Source organism: Strix aluco, chromosome 25 (assembly GCF_031877795.1).
Source record: "Strix aluco isolate bStrAlu1 chromosome 25, bStrAlu1.hap1, whole genome shotgun sequence".
NCBI lineage: Eukaryota > Metazoa > Chordata > Aves > Strigiformes > Strigidae > Strix > Strix aluco.
The window spans coordinates 7,992,459-8,002,817 of NC_133955.1; the positions used below are offsets into that span (position 1 = coordinate 7,992,459).

Below are 10,359 nucleotides of genomic sequence, written 5' to 3' on the forward strand. Positions count from 1 at the left end.
TTGAATCTGTCCTACTTGAGCCTCAAAATGCACAAAAAGAGAGTCTTTTTGGGCTATAAATTGTCTGAGGGACTGAGGGGGAGAAGAGTAATGAAATCCCCAATCGCAGAGTTTTTGCTTTTTCTTGTCCATGCGTCCTTGGAACTGCACCCCTCCCCAAAATAAGAGAGAAAATGAGGAGAGAGATGGGACTGGGCTTGTAATTCAGAGCTGCACAAACTAAGCTGAGTAAAAACGATATGAAGTAACTAGTTTCTGTACAGAATGCGGAAAGAATCCTCCTTTCCTGCCTGCCTGGGTTTTGGTAACTGCTAACCAGTCTTTTTAGGCTGGGAAGCAATTGGCCAGGCACCAAATAGACTGTACAGTCGACAGAGGCTCTTCAGCCCGCATAGCAAACAGACACACTTTAATTCTAACAAGCATATATTTAGCTACAGACATACTTCTAATTTTAATTACCATAATTTCTGCATGTAATTTGAAAGGAACTAGTTAACAAAAGATCAGTGCCCTGCTGATGACATTTAGAAGAGCTGGTACACAAAATAAGATAATTTGCCTCCTCCTGATTTATAAAAGTCAGCGTCTGTAGAGAAAAGAATCTGTTTTCTTTAGACAGTTATGAGGACGGTGACATGGTGCAAGCAAATTTGATGGAAGAGCCTGTGGCTTGAGCCCCTGTCCCCTCCCAGCATCCCGACTCCTCGGAGTCCCTGGCCACCGCGGGCTCCCGCAGGTCGTCTGCGCCGCAGCCGCTTCGTGGGCACCATCGGTTCTCCCCAGTTTCAAACAAAAACCTGCCAGGCACGGCTGGGTCAGTAAAGCTCTGGAGGAGAACTTCAGAGGACACTGTTATTTCTAGTCACCTAAAGGGTCAGGAAATAAACGAGGTATTCTTACCACATCAGCTCCCACCGGCAGTGCCATACTTAATAAATGTCTCTTTGTAGTCTCACGAAGCAGAAACAAAACAAAAATCTCATAGTGTTTCCCTTTCTAGAAGCAGACGGGGATGATTTAAAATATGACTGATAAACATGCTGTGAGCTTCTTGATGAGACCCTGCTAATGGGAGGGAAGAGCCTTGAGATCGTTCGTTCTCTCCTTTCCCGTCCTTGCTGGGTCGGGCTCACAGCAGAGATGTATTTGCTTTAAAGCAAAATATGTCAGCCAAAGGTTCGATATCCTCTGTCGGTCACATACGCCTTTCCCTTCACAATCAGATAATACAACTTCCTGCAAAACCTCCCCTCCCTGGGTCCATTGGAGAGATTTAGGAGCAAAAGCAACAGGCTTAGGAGAACGGCACGCAAACTTCTCCCCTCCCTCGCAGTGAGCCCGGCTTGCCCCGGCTCGCAGCGATGCCTTACCTGGCGCGGGAGCCTCAGCGCCCGACAGCAGGGCTGGAGCGGGGGACTGGAAGGAGGGGGGAGCAGCCACTCCTCAGGATAAGAGGTGAACTGTGCCGCCTGCCTCTTGACTCCCTCTCTAAGGCAGTCAGCAGCAATCAGTAAATGCGCTCATCATTGTGAAAGTATATATAGAGAGATGACTAAACAGCTTCTCCCTCATCGCTGCCGAGCCGGAGTCTCTCCTGCCTCTCTCGCCCGAGCTGGCTCCGCTCTGCCCCCTCCCCGCCCAGCACCGCCCGGAGCTCGGCTCCCGCTGCCCCCAGGACCGGGGCTCGGCGGCCGCAGCGCGGTGGCCCCAGCGGCGAAGGCTCTGGAGCGGGGCTGGAGGGAGCCAAGAGAGACTCCGGCAAATGGAGTCATTAAATACACACCGGAGCCTACGCTGCATGCTAATGTGCCAGCGGTGGCGGGGGGGCAAGAAGGGGGGAAAAGTAGGGGATGAACTTCACTGGTCCCTCCCGGAGCTCCCTCTGGGTCCCCGGCTCCGGGGCAGGCGGCAGAGGTCCCTTCTCCCGGGCAGGACAAGGAGCATCCCAGATCCCTGCAGCATCGCAAACCTACTGCCGGCACCTGAGCCGGGGCAGGAGGCTACAGCCACGAACAAAACCCAATAATTCTGACTTAAACCGGCCTTTGCCTCTCTCCTCCTTCCCTTCGCCTTCCCACCGCCCGCCCCCGTTCCCCTCGTCCTGCCGTTCTCGCCTGCCCGGCTCCTTGGCAGCTCTTCCCGCTGCCCCCAGCCTCCCTCTTTGAGCCGGGGGCAGAAGTTGGGCTCCGCGCCCCCATTTCTCCGCTCGCGGGCGAACCCCCGTTAAACGCCCCCCAGCCGGGGCAGCGCGGTCCTGCCCTGCTCTGCCGGGCAGCTCCGCCGGCCGCGCCGCAGCGATAGTCGGCGACATCCACCGACCGAGTGACACCGATCCGCGCCCGGCGCAGGGCTCCGCGTCCCCCCGCCACCGCCCCGCGTCCCCCCTCCCCGGGGGCTGCAGCGGCCTGGGGAGGGGAAGGAGGGGGGGCACCCCTCCTCCCCGCCCGCAGGGTACCCCCCCCCCCCCCCGGGGCCGGTGTGCCCCCCCCACCCCGGGCCGGTGTGTCCCCCCCCTCACCTCGGCAGGGCTCGCCGCCCCGCCCGGCCGCGGCCGCCAGCCGAGCGCCTCCGCGGCCATGGGCTGCCGGCAGCGCGGAGCGGCGCGGAGCGGAGTGCGCGGGCGCGGGGCGGCGGCGGGCGGCGATCGGCACCACCGCGGCGGACAGCTCCGGGGGGCGGGGGGGCAGAGCCGGGGCGCGGGCGGGGCCGGGGGGGGGGGGCGGAGTGACCGAGGGGGGTGTCTCCCCAAACACCCCCACCCCGGTCACCCGGAGCGAGAGCGGCGTGATGGGGGGGCGGTGGGACCCCGCCGGGGGTGGCTGCAGGGTGACCCCGGCAACGCAGCAGATCCTGCTCCAGATGTGGCACTTCTGGCGAGAGAAGGGGGGGGCACAGCTGGTGTTGCCTCTGCTGCTCCAGCCCAGGGGCAGCGGGAATTCGCCAAGTGCACCAGGGTCCGTGCTCCCGGTGATTCTGGGTGTGTTATAACAGTGCCTGCTTCTGAGAGCGCCTAAACCAGGGCCTTAGCCAAAAAAAAAAAAAAAAATTATTGTATATATGTATAAATATAAATATATACAAAAATATAAATATGCATCTATAAAAAAAGTCAAATCCTCAAACACTCCACGATTCAGATTCTCTGTTTTGGAAAACGTAACCTGGAAGATCTGATACCAGCACCCAGCTCAGTGTCTCAACATTGTCTAATCCCTGATAATTCAATGCAATTATTAAAAACTAATACTAATTTCTCAAAGTCAACTCCTGGGTAATCCTCCCCCCAAAACAATTTCCCCCAATAATATTTGTAAGCTAATTACAGTGTCTGCAGACTAGTTAATGAGGTTATGCAAATGCAACATATTATACTCTTTAGACTGCAGATACTCGTAGTTGTGTGCTGGACACAGCAGTAGTTGTGTGCAAAATGAAAACTTCCTGAGGAACTTCAGCAGCTGTATGAATTTAAGCGAATCAAAGCATCCAGAATGCAGCTTTGTTAGATGCTTTCAGAACTGCTTTCCCCTTTACAGTACTTCCTATATCTCCACTTGCTCCTCTCCTACTGCAGATGCTCAGAAGAAAGCAAAACCAGAAATGTCATTTGGCTTTACTGGTCTAAGAGATTTTTCTGTGATTTACAATGTCATCACTTCGTAAAACCTCCTGCCTCGCTCAGGCGGGCGCTGGCCTCACTCTTGGCGGGCTCTGGCCTGGCGCTGGTTCGGAATAGCTTTTCCCCCATGACTCGGCCCCCTTTTAACTTTCGATCTCTATTAAAAAGCTAATTTGGGAGCTCTTTTTCAATGCTCCCAATTTTGTATTTTTAAATAGAGTATGAAAGTCAAAAGCAAGCTAGCTGTAGAGAGTCTGATGTGAAAATATTCCTTCTGCTCTCTTTATTTATCTTTGTCTTTGTTTCTTTCTCTCTTTTTCTTTCTTTAACTCTCTGTGGCTTTCACTCTTTTGCTCCTTCTGCCTTTCCCCTTCTCTCTCTTTCTAGGAATATCTCCTTAGGTTTTACTGAACCAGTTGAAGGTTTTATTACAACTTTTTGAACAACTTTTTCTCATTCTATTACTGAAAAGTAGAACCCGCCTGTGTTAAAACAAGCTGCGTACGTAGAGAAACAACTGGAACAAACTGCGTGGTTAAATATCAATATTAAATTTAGTTCACTTGAGTTTTTTGCTCAGCCATTTTCTTCTGTATTTATATCCTATGCCTCTACAGTGTATTTTATTTATTGTGTTTGTTCTTTATACTGGGTGCTATCCTGCATTAATTCTGCTTCTAAATATCCCATTGACTCCGTGGCTGTGCTGCGTAAGCGTTCTGTGATGACGGTTGCAGTAATAAAGCCAGCTCGGTGGCTTGAAATTACAGCTTGCGTAACACTGTAGCTTTGTAGTCTGATTATGTCCTACAGATTGTGCCAACAGTTTCCTTGCTTTGGATCCAAGCTTGTGAAAATGCCTGCATAGATTAAAGAGAGATCATTAATATGGTTATGCGAAAGAGTCGGGCTTTGTAACCTTAAAATTCTGTATGTGGTCTGAGACTGAAACCGCCTGGAACACGCAGCTGCTCGAGTAGAGCTCGGCGTCTTTCGAGAACTCTCTCAGGCCTCGGCTAAGTCTCTTAAGCTGTGTTCCTAGTTCCCATCTAAAGAAAGAATATAATAATGTTTACTGACAAAAAGTATATTATCAGAATGTATAAATATTTATCCATGGCTATATGATTCCTGAAGGATTTAGGCTGTACAAAAGTATAAAGAGTGATCTGGTTATGCCGGTCTGTCTGCCCGGCGCTCCGGCACAGCGCAGTTCTCCACAGCTTCAGCCACCCCCTTCTCCAATTACCCACCCTCCAAGATTTCTCTTGGGCTTCTTCTCTTGGTACACAAATGCACCGAACAGGTAGTCCTAAAAATGAATAAATGCAGGAAGGCACAAGGCACTTTCCATCTCGTCCTATAAATCCAATAGAAAACACCCACCGCCTCCTTGAAGTAAGATGCCTTCGTGCCACGGGCTGGCAGAGGGAGTTCAAGTGTCTCGCTCACTCGCCTGTCTCTTCGTGTATATATTTTATCACTGGAAACTGCAGTGTCTGCCACAGGAGCAGGAGTGGTCCTCACTGGAGCTAATCTAAATTTTCTTTTATCAGCACACTTCTGGTGAAAAATTTATTTTGACACAGCAAAAACTGTCAAAAATTGGATTTGGATCAAAATCTTGCAGGCTTCCTTATACGGAAAACTAGACTATTGAATCGGGAAAGTGTCCATCATAAATGGTCTTTCATAACACAGTTCTGCTTTAGGTTTTTGCAAAGCCAGTACCTGAAACATTTGATAGAGATTTGTAAAAAATGAAACCCTGATTATCTCAGCATCCCTTGGGAGTTTTTAAGGGGATCTTGTCATTGGCTTAAGAAACCCCCAAAGGAAGAAGTGTCTCATTTTCGAGCACCTTTTGAAGAAGGTTCCATACAGGGAGATGTTAAGGGTTGGGGGATTTATTTAGGCTGACCAGAGATTGTAGTAGCTCCGCTTTGGGGAGCTGTGCAGAGTTTACGGGGGTACTGTCTGCATCCCCTGTGGTTCTCAGAGCCACCCGTCGGTCTGAGGACAGTCCATGTCCCTGCCTCGGTCTGCAGTTTCTCACTGCTGTTGGAAACCAGGGGGGTTGGTTCAAGGCCATCTTCAATTTACAGCGTGTTCAGTTTTTCCCCCTCTATGTTTGGAGATTTTCCAACCCGAGATAAAGCCTCACAGGCAGCTGCATTCTGCCACTTCTTTCCAAAAGGGAAGAGGAAAGAGCCATGGATGGTGGCCAGCAGCTCTGCTAGCTAGCCAGCAGCTGCAAAATTTTCTGCTCAGCTGACCTTAATGAATCAAGAAAAGATCCCACATGATAGTAGAGGGAAAAGACCCTTGAAGGACGGCAGCGATACTGAATCAGGGCTTTGATTTATTGTCCACTGTCCTTCGTCTCTCCCCAGTGCTCACCAGGGCTCACTCTCCCAGTCTCACTTCACACAGTGAGTGAAATAACACCACTGGTTTGCAATGTCACTCACTGCAGCAGCTCATCAGGGCTTGTGCTTAACTGGCCATATTCCCCATTATCAACATCCAAACATTTAAGTAACGAGAGTCTTGTGTCAGCATTCCTGGGTACAGCTGAGACCGGGCGTGTGGCACGAGGCAGGTGGGGAAGGGCAGGGGGAAGCTGGAGCGAGTTGGGGACACGGGGCCGGTCGGGCGCAGGCAGAGATGCGTTAGCTGCGTGAGGGCAGTGCTGCTAGATCAATTAGCAGAGAAGTCAATTAGTGTGCCTGCGTATTCCATGTCTGCTTGTGAGACAGTACTGCCTGTGATTTGCCTTTATTTATGCCGTGAAGAGAATGGTGCCAGATAAGTCCAGTTTCACCATCCTGAGTTTGAAGCATCTTTTCACCAGCACCGCTGGGCCGCCAGGACAAGGGGCCCGATGGGCCTCGTGCTCGTCCGGCGTAAATGAGCGGTAGATTCGCTGAAGACAAGGGAGGTAGAACAGAGCGATGCCAACGAGGGGGAAATTAGGACAGTTGGCTTAAGACTAGAAGCTCTGTGAAAGCATATGAGTTCTTTGCTGCTTTGCTGTACTCTTTACTGCTAATGCTTTAGTGTCCTACAGTCCAGGCAGGAGTTTACCCGTCCCTCTTATCTGACCACGCTGCAGCAAGTTTCTTTTGCAGTGATCTGCCTCCAGCCAGTTGGGAATTCTTGCAATTATGAGTCAACCAAGGCTAAAAAGCTCTGAACTGAGCAAAGCACAAGCCAACTGCAGTCCTTTGATCTCACACACATTGGGTTAACCAGTCACCATCAAAGCAATCATCATTATCTCCTGGAACTTGAGAGGCCAATTAAAGAAAAGCAAAAAAACCCCAAAACCCAAACGAACCTGAAATAAGTTATTAATGTTAAATTATCAGGCTTGCAATGGTTACCGGATTTAGACTGATGCTGCAGGTTTCGCTGCTAAAGTCAGCAATACAATAAATTGCAATTGCAGTTTTTTGGTGGCTCATAACCAGTAAATCAGATCTGTGGAACTATACATTTACTGCAAATTTAAGGAGTTGTTCTTTCATTTTTAAGAGTGCATTTTAAATCAAGTCAACAGCCATAAAGCCTGCCTAGCTATTGTCTGGGGAATGAATCCTGTACTATCGTCATTCCTTTTTATTATTCTTCGATATGGGGGCAGGGAGGAGAAATCTGGGAGCGAGACTGTCCTTGTTCAGCTGACCAGTATAGAGGGTACATGGTTGCTTCAAAAGTGAAGGGGTCTCCTCCACCCAAGGCCTGCATTTGGGTTACTTGGTTTTGGGGAAACTGCAGCAGAAAATGGCTGCTCCTGTGTGTTGGTGCTTTGCACAGACGTACATCAGAGCATGACAGGGATGGCCAGTAAGAGCCAGGAGCCTTGCTTTCTCTCTTTTTCCCTTTTGGTTTTTTTTAAGCTCACTTTTTCTGCTATAAGCTATTCACCATGTGAGATCGTTATGTTACGGCATCAATCAGCATGGCCTGGGCTGGGAATGGAGATGATAAAAGGCCAAGCCTGCCACCTTGTCCCTGGGAGCTGTGAGGCTGCTTCTCCAGGTGTGCAGGGAAGGGGCTTTCATGTGGCAGAGGTCCCTCCGGACGCAGGCAGTGGGTGCTGGGCAGCCCTGGCCCGGGCAGGCAGGATGAGTTTGCTGGATGCCGGTGCCTGGGGGGCAGATTGGATTTCCAGTGCCGTGGCTCACGTCTGGCTCCTGCCGTAAGGACCCGCCGTCTGTCGGCACCGCGCTCACCCCTCGCGCCGGTGGGAGGTCGTGGACCTGCGCCTGCAAGGTTAGTCCCGAGCTTCAGATCTGTGCAAAAATGTACATGCTTCTGCTGCGGTGCTTGGAGAACTTTGGGTGCCTTTTCAACTAGAGACAATAAACGTTAAAATATTTGTAGGTAAAAGGAAGTATAGACGCTGTTGGGTAGAAGGGGCCCCGGCGCGCTGTGGCTCCCGGGCCCTCCTGAGCTGCGGTGGGATGCCCACGGCTGCGGAGGCTGCAGGAGAGAGGGAAGAACCTGTAGGAAGGGCTTTGCTGCTGCTTCTTTGGATCCACTTTTTGTATTTCCTTGCTTTGGGAGGCAGTTGCTGTTTTTCTAGATGCAAACCCTGTCTCCTCAGTGAATTCCCTTTTCTGGAAGGAAGCCCGTGTTTGTTTTCCACTGGGGGTTTGATGAAGCACACGGGAGAGCAGAGCCATGTGCCACGGCAGAGCCGGGACAGCAGCCACAGCAAACCTCTTGACTGGGGGGGAAGGAGGTGCTGGCTCACCCCCCCGGCTCTCGGGGGTCTGGAGAGGGGGGTGAAAGCCCCGCTGGGCTTCTGCTGAGGGGCTGCTTTGCTCCCCGTGGTGGACAGGGAGGCCCTGGCTGCCCACAGCTCCTCCTCCTGCGGCTTTGAGGTGTGGGGGTACAGGCAGGGGCGAGTGGGCCCTCCCCACAGGCACAGCCCGGGGGTGGCATGAGGGTGGTTTTGGAGAAGGGCCGCTGGTGTGTCCCGGAGAGCAGAGCTCAGGCTGCCATTCCCCACCCTCCCTTTTTCCTACATGTGGCTCAAGACCTCTGACCCTGTGATAAGAGTTTGATTTTTTGGGGGGTGGGTGGGGTTACCTTTCCTTCCAAAGCCTGGTGGCTTCATGCAGCACTTTTGGCCATGATTTGTACAAGGATGAATTTCCGTTTCTATGACGATGGCATCGCTGGAGAGGTGGCTCTCTCTCCTCCCTGATGGAACTTTTAATGAGACAGACAAAATGTTGAAAATAAAAATGAAAGGCCCTACTTCTTGTAAGCCCTTTTTTTCCTGCTGCTTAATTATCACATTGAAGATAAAAATAGCTGAAAAATCACTGAAGAGGAGACGAAGGCTTTCTGCAGCAAGCCTTGTCCCCTTCGGAACTGGCCCCACTTTGCCTCTGTACGCTCCCGCTCCCCGCTCAAGCCAGGGCAGCCGTCCCGGACAGCCCTGGGGCAGTGCTGCTGCTCTGCTTGCAGAGAAATGCAAAAAAATTGAGAAGTCCTTACTGGAACTGGTGTCTGACCAGTTCGGGGGTAAGGCCTGTCCGGGTGAGCTGGGTGAGACGCACCATCACTGCCGGCGAGGAGGGAGCTGCTGCTGAGCCCCCCAGCAGTGTGTGCCAGCGAGGTGAGGCCGGTTCTTCTGCCCTTTGCTGGGTTGTGGCTCTGGTCCCCGCCAGGAAGGTGGGACGGGGCTGGAGGAGGAGCTCAGCTGCGGAGGGGCTGTGCCAAGGTCTGCTCTGGCAAAGGCTGTCCTAGGGATGATCGTGGTGAGCTCAGACCTCCAGACCTGGATGGTTTTTTCAGACTGTTTCCTCGTGGTCAGGAGGGGATGGTTCCCAACTCATTACTGGGGGAAAAAAAAGCAGAGATGGATTCTAGCCCCAAACCCATTTATTGTACCAACCCCCTCTGTATATATGAGAATGCTAATAGGCAGAAATAGATGTATTCTTTTATCTTGAAACAGATTAAAAATAATTTTACCTGCAGACAAATTCTGTAACTAGAATTCAAGCTTAATCTGATTTTTTTTTTTTTTAATTATTGAATCCGGTAAGATCATTATTTCTGTCTTGCTTATAGCAGAATGCAGTCCTCTAGCTAAAGGGAAGGTTTTCTGCGTGCGTGTGTGTGTCATTAAGGGCTAACCTGGAATTCAGATCTTAATCCTCAGCACAGCCCTTTGATATAGAAAGAGGGCTTTTGTTAACGCATTAAGTTAAACTGGCTCACAGCAGAAGCAGTAGCTGATAGCTCAAAAGGCAATTCCGTTAGTATTTTTGGATAGTCCAGTGTTAAATGAAGTTCTTCACGAACGGAAAAATCTCTCATCTAAGCTTCTCAAGAAGCTCAAAAAGAATATTTATGCAAACATCTCTCTGAGCAGGAGGTTCTCTTGCTCTCAGATCATGCACACGTGAGGGAGATCTCGCTTCTTACCAGGCTGGAAGATCAGCTCATTAAAGGGGTTTTTGGACTATTCAGGCACTTTGCCAGGACACCGCTGGTGTTTGCCTGTTTGTAAGACCTGAGCAGACCTTGTCTTTAGCTTGGTTCTCTGGTTTGTTACCAGTGGCCCATCTGGCAATAGACTTCGTAGCCAGAAGAACGGCCCCGGGCTGGGTGTTGGTGCCCGTCTCCCGCGGAGGCAGAGCCCGAGCGGTGCTTTCCCCAGCACGTTCTAACCACAAAGCAGGTTTCTCTCGCTTGACTTGTCAAAGTGATAA

General features: G+C 51.0%; 1 protein-coding gene across 3 annotated transcripts in view; it reads right to left on the bottom strand.

The window, feature by feature from the left end:
- KCND3 (potassium voltage-gated channel subfamily D member 3) overlaps positions 1 to 2,588 on the bottom strand; it is a 129,170-nt gene extending 126,582 nt beyond the window's left edge. For 2 of the 3 annotated variants that reach the window (XM_074850569.1, XM_074850567.1), the window contains exon 1: positions 2,522 to 2,588. The gene's annotated coding sequence lies outside the window, so the exon portion shown is untranslated. Of the gene's footprint in view, positions 1 to 1,373; positions 1,513 to 2,521 lie in introns of those variants that run through there. The other variant, XM_074850568.1, reaches the window with a different exon arrangement.
- Between the last annotated feature and the right edge of the window lie 7,771 nt (positions 2,589 to 10,359).